Genomic DNA, 6,000 nt, shown 5'->3' with positions numbered 1-6,000 from the left:
TATCTAATATCTATCTATCTATTTATCTATCCATTACATTATTTTTCGATCTCATATCTATCCATCTCATTATCCATCTATCTAATATATATCTCATATCTATCTATCTATCTATCTATCTATCTATCTATCTATCTATCTATCTATCAATCTATCTATCTCATATCTATCAATCTATCTATCTCATATCTATCAATCTATCTATCTTTCTATCTCATATAGATCTATCTCATATCTATCAATCTATCTATTTCATATCTATCAATCTATCTATCCCATATCTATCTATCTATCTATCTATCTATCTATCTATCTATCTATCTATCTATCTCATATCTATCTATCAATCTATCTATCTCATATCTATCAATCTATTTATTTCATATCTATCAATCTATCTATCTCATATCTATCTATCTATCTCATATCTATCTATCTTTCTATCTCATATCTATCTATCTCATATCTATCAATCTATCTCTCTCATATCTATCTATCTATCTATCTATCCCATATCTATCTATCTAATATCTATCTATCTATTTATCTATCCATCACATTATATTTCGATCTCATATCTATCCATCTCATTATCTATCTATCTAATATATATCTCATATCTATCTATCTATCTATCTATCTATCTATCTATCTCATATCTATCAATCTATCTATCTATCTCATATCTATCAATATATCTATCTCATATCTATCTATCAATCTATCTATCTCATATCTATCAATCTATCTATCTTTCTATCTCATATAGATCTATCTCATATCTATCAATCTATCTATCCCATATCTATCTATCTATCTATCTATCTATCTATCTATCTCATATATTTCTATCTATCAATCTATCTATATCATATCTATCAATCTATCTATTTCATATCTATCAATCTATCTCATATCTATCTATCTCATATCTATCTATCTTTCTATCTCATATCTATCTATCTCATATCTATCAATCTATCTATCTCATATCTATCTATCTCATATCTATCTATCTATCTATCTATCTATCTATCTATCCCATATCTATCTATCTATCTATCTATCTATCTATCTATCTATCTATCTATCTATCTACCTACCTACCTAACTACCATCATCTTATGGCAGTGCAGCTGCTAGATGGCTGGAGCTTTCCATTTGGGCTCATTAAGGAGACATCCAGTAGAGTTCAATAAGAGGGTTTAGCTCTTTCCACGATGTTTCTAGCCTGGCGAATACAGGTATTGCCAGTTTGTGGGAGTCAAGAGAAATTGCATCATTTATGTAATGATTTTGAGGTGCTGGGCAGTAGACTTAGGACCTTGACAGCTGGGAACGCTACAATGTGTTTAGTTAGAGGTTAGAAAGCTTAGAGTTTATTCTGATGTCTTTAATATAATTTAGCGTGAAAAATAAATGAAACTGGTGAAGGCAAGTTTTTAGCTAAATTGTTTGTATGCAGTGAAAATAAATCCTACTTAACCAAAAGATGGCGGTGGTCCCAAGAATGAACTTCTGAAAGTTTACACATTACTCTCTATATTTAAGTATATATATCTATATCTATCTATCTATCTATCTATCTATCTATCTATCTATCTATCTATCTATCTATATATATATCTATATATATATATCTATCTATCTATATATATATATATATATACACACACTTAAATATAGAGAGCAATGTGTAAACTAGAAGTTCATTCTTGGGACCACCGCCATCTTTTGGTTAAGAATCTTAAGATGGTTGGCACACATATATAGATATATATGCAAGTATGTATATAGCAACTCATATATACGGGTATTGGCAAGTCCCTGTTTACCTGTCTGTGAAAATGCTCTATTCTACTGTTGGCTATATTACTTATGTGATCAAGCAGTCTCTGCAAATTCATTTCATTCTGGAATATAGAGCAGCTAAAAAGCCCAGAATACTGAAGAGAAAATTGCAGAGAGAATTGGAGAATGAGGTAGTTTTGTATTGTATTTGCACAGTGAATGATAGAGGATAGAGGTTAAGAGAAGAGAGGTGACAGATACTGAGTGAGGATGAATAACAAGATTTTTTTTACAGCACAAAATCCAGGTTGTTTCCGATGGAGGGAGTATGGAGTAGTGGTGGAAGAGTGCTGATGATGCAGCAGGTATGTCCTAAATTGGGCACCATATACACCAACGCACCTGATGGTGCCCTTACTGGTGTGTGTGTGTATGTGTTGCTGCTCAAAGTGAAACCCCTCCTATTTTCAAATGTCAGCCATCTGAGATAAGCCAATTCTTGCTGCAGCAATGTCTGAAGCAGGGGAGGATCTGCTTTAGGACCCAGCAACATCCTTGTGCCCCTGATCTCTGGAGAGAAGGCAGCAGCGCATCTATCCAGACTAATCTTCAAATGACACTTGCAGCTCAGAGAGAGCAGCACATGTGACAGTAAATTAATTCATTGTGTTGGCATGCAACGTGCTACCCATACTTTATTATTGCAAAAAAAAAAAAAAATCACATCCCCCAAATGACCATCATGCCTCGCCTCTCCTACCTCTCTGCTCTGAAGCCATGTTTTCTCCTCAATGCTGCATCTACATCCAGCAATGATGCCTTTCCTCTGGTGTGACAGATGACAGTGCCCTCAGCATCACACTACTACTACTAGCTGAATATTGTCTCCCTAGACCCTGTCTCCTCTTTCGCTCCTATTTATGACACACCAGGATATTTTGGATGGGCTCAGTTTATCTTTATTCTGTCCCACCTCAATTCTGCCTCCTGCTCCTGAATTTCATAGGATCCACAGCTCAGGATCAGATCTGTGCAACCAGCTCCTCCCAGCTCTTTCCTCATTCATTACATCCCATCTCCCATCCCCCTCCACAACCCCTCTCTCTCTCCTTTTCCTGCTCCAGTCATCATCTTGTCTGCATAAGTACAAGGAGGAAAATAGCCAGCACGTTCAATAACCACTGCCTTTTTTTTTTGTAATGCTTGGGATCTCTAAGAAAGGAAGGTTGTTTTGTGTCCGAGCATGACAAGGACTGCTGACAATCCAAGATTACAGTACAGAAAGCAGAAGCAACATCAGCATGTTAACAGCACCCAGAGGTACCTACCTCGGATAATAACTGCTTGTGGATACCTATTCCCTGCCGGAGAGGCACGCTGACAGAAGGCAAGTAATACAGAGTTGCAACAATTGTAACATTACCCTTTCTTTATATTGCACAACATATTTGGCAACACTTTGCAATCAAAGAGAAACAATAATCATGTAAAGAATGTAAAACTAATATAGACTTAATAGATATACTAAAAAGGGGACTAAAAAAAACCAACAAGAGTGCTCGGTGTGTGGATCGATCCTTCGACAAACAAAACATGTTTAGAAAACGCATGTATCTACGTGCACAAACAATCAATGCAGAGCACACGATTCGGAATACAGACACCTGCAGGAAACGGTTAATACCTGTGACCGTGGACATAAGATGCACACAGTCACATCCATACACGCTGCTTTTGTAAGCTGGTTTACAAGCATGTACAAGCGCGACTGGATAGATACTTTAATGACCGGGTGTTTTATTAAACACCGCCATCTGATTGCATCCAGCGCACGTAAGCACTAGCTTGATTATAAATTCAGACGCTGATACACGTGTACACATTTAAACATCCCTTTTGGAATCCGAAGGAATGAACACAGGATGAATGTGTGGGCACCTGGCAATCAAACGTGCCCACACTCCTACCGGCAGACTGGCACTCAGACAGCAAGATGTGCTCAGCTTCACATCTTATTTATTAATGAATTACCATTCGGAATGTAGCGCCAACATATTCCGTCTTACATCTGTCCTTGACACCAGCTTTATTTTCCATGTCAAACACCCGCACAAGGCCAGTGTCATAGCAAGCCAATTAACCTAAGCATGTTTTTGGAGTGTAGGAGGAAAGCAGAGTACCAAGAGTAAGCCCACACGAACAAGGGGAGAACACTGAAACTCTATGCAGATGTTGGGTTAGAACACACGGCCCCCCAGTACTGCAGGGCAGCAGTGCTAACCACTAAGCCACCTGCAATAACACACATATTTCTAGGTATATTTTAGATAAAAAAAACACATTTTTTATGTGCATCTGCTTTAAAAGCTAAGGAGACGACTGGCTTTCAGGATCTGAACATTTTGTACCTAGGCTGTATGTTTTGGTATGGAGCTGTCTCAGGTTCTGCAACACTGCTTTCTGGGCTCTGGTGAGAAAATGTGTTATCAGCTGTTATGTAAATCCAGTGAAGACTGGACGCATTTATAATAGTCTAGGGGCGGATTTTTAGATGTTGGCTAGTGAGATGGGCCTAGACCTTCTGTCTGTAATATGGGACGTGACCTTTGCTGACAAGAAACAGCACTGCTCAGCTTTGTAAATGTAAGACACTGAGTTTTAGGTGATGTACAATTGCAGATTTCTGTGCGTCATGTTTCCTTTATCCATGTTCATTAGTGAAGAGAAAATGATATTTTTAACATAGGGACATTAAACTTATTAACATGTTAATTTGCTATTTTTATAATTAGTAGTAGTACCATGCATGTGTGATGTATCTATCTATCTATCTATCTCATATCTATCTATCTATCTATCTATCTATCTATCTATCTATCTATCTATCTATCTATCTATCTCATATCTATCTCCTATCTATCTATCTATCTATCTATCCATCTATCTATTTCATATCTATCTATCTATCCATCTATCTATCTATCTATCTATCTATCTATCTATCTATCTATCTATCTCATATCTATCTATCCATCTATCTATCTCATATCTATCTATCTATCTATCTATCTATCTACTATCTATTTATCTCATATCTCTCTCTCCTATCTATCTATCTATCTATCTATCTATCTATCTATCTATCTATCTATCTATCTATCTATCTATCTCCTATCTATCTATCTATCTATCTATCTATCTATCTATCTATCTATCTATATCATATCTATCTATCTATCTATCTATCTATCTATCTATCTATCTATCTCATATCTATCTATCTATCTATCTATCTATCTCACTATCTATCTATCTATCTATCTATCTAACTCCTATCTATCTATCTATCTATCTATCTATCTATCTATCTATCTATCTATCTATCTATCTATCTATCTATCTATCTATCTATCTCCTATCATCTATTTATCTCATATCTATCTATCTATCTATCTATCTATCTATCTATCTATCTATCTATCTTCTATACTTAACATTGCACATGTCTTTATAATTGCACCACAACATATGTGATAGATCACTGCTTTCTTTTGCCTACAATTCAGGAAAATAAACAAAATGTAAATCACCAATTTATTAGTGAAAATGTGTGATAATTAATTAGTAAACTTGATAAGTAGCTTAAAAAAAAGAAAAGCAAAAAAATATATAAAAATAAAAAAACATAATTAAGATAAGATTTAGCCTGAAATTGGGTAAAATGTGTAAAATGAAGTAACTGATGCATGATTACTTCTCCTCTATGGGATCGTGCAATGCCTCTAATGGTTCAAGTAGGAAATCATCTCTAGTGCTGAGGGCAGAATTTTTTTTTAAGATGATAACAGTGTTTTCATGGCTCCGCTTATGTAAGTTTACCCCAGTCTGCAGACGTTTTAGTTTGTGTGACTTTCCATGTATATTAAGTTGTTTTCATAGGTAGCATATAATAATTCAAACCACTCGTATAGGCATAATATGTCGTTTTATAGCATGCAGTGCAGTGTAGTATAACGTGTAGTAGGCTGTTAGAGCAGTGAAGAATAAAGCATCCTTGTACCTTTATTTAGCAATGGAACATCAGCAAAGTGCAGGACCTATTGCATATTTACTGCATACATAGGGGGAGGTATCATGTAATGAAGTAAAGTTATACTATGTATGTATCATCTGTGGCAAAATGACATGTCATGTAATTATATTCACAAA

General features: G+C 35.4%; 1 protein-coding gene across 1 annotated transcript in view; it reads left to right on the top strand.

Moving 5' to 3' along the window:
- Positions 1–2,925: 2,925 nt before the first annotated feature.
- The window catches only part of BRINP1 (BMP/retinoic acid inducible neural specific 1), a 199,661-nt gene continuing 196,586 nt past the window's right edge, over positions 2,926–6,000 (top strand). The window contains exon 1 of the mRNA XM_066579784.1: positions 2,926–3,178. The gene's annotated coding sequence lies outside the window, so the exon portion shown is untranslated. The remainder of the gene's footprint in view (positions 3,179–6,000) is intronic.

The sequence above is a fragment of the Eleutherodactylus coqui genome, chromosome 10, assembly GCF_035609145.1.
Source record: "Eleutherodactylus coqui strain aEleCoq1 chromosome 10, aEleCoq1.hap1, whole genome shotgun sequence".
Classification (NCBI taxonomy): Eukaryota; Metazoa; Chordata; class Amphibia; order Anura; family Eleutherodactylidae; genus Eleutherodactylus; species Eleutherodactylus coqui.
This window is presented reverse-complemented; position numbering and strand designations above follow the sequence as displayed.